Here is a 683-nt window from a genome sequence, read left to right on the forward strand (position 1 = left end):
ATTCAATACATGGTTGTTAGAACGGGCCAGTATTGTGTTATATATATATATGCAGAAGTCATCACTGGTGCAGTGTATGCCTGCCAGCATACACAAAGGACAGCACAGCAGGAGGCTGATGGTGCAGATCAGCAGAGGGGCTGGACAGCTCCGGGCGATAACTGCTCACTCAGGATAAGCCTAATGAGTTAAGCTGTTGACATCCCCAGGCATGGTCAGCCTGGTGGGAAGCCAGGATCTACACCCATTGTCACCTGCACTGGCAGGAAGCCCAGGTTTGAACTGATTGGATGCCATCCACCTGGGCAGGTACAAATAGACGCCAGGCTCCCCTGTTTCCCCAGTTCGTTCTGTTCAGAATAAACTCATCTTTACCCCAGCTCTGTGTCCGTCTCTATGTGAAGCACACGACTTTACAACTTTCATTTTTTCTAAAGGTCACCGGTTCAAGGTCAGCCAGGTAAGGATTCGAACCCACGAACCCTTCAATTTCCGGCACCCCGTTTAACCCTCTGCTCTACCAGAAGAGGCGGCCAGAGCAGACTTCGCTCCTTTAATGTTAAGAGCGGGAAGGGAACAAGGCGCTACTTCCTCCGCCCTAGAATGTCCACCTTGCGGATCTACTTTTTTTTAAAAAATATTCTAACCTCCGACCATGTGATCCGCAGATGGGCGAGGCTCTT

This window comes from Vipera ursinii (assembly GCF_947247035.1).
Source record: "Vipera ursinii genome assembly, chromosome: 1".
NCBI classification, from domain to species: Eukaryota; Metazoa; Chordata; class Lepidosauria; order Squamata; family Viperidae; genus Vipera; species Vipera ursinii.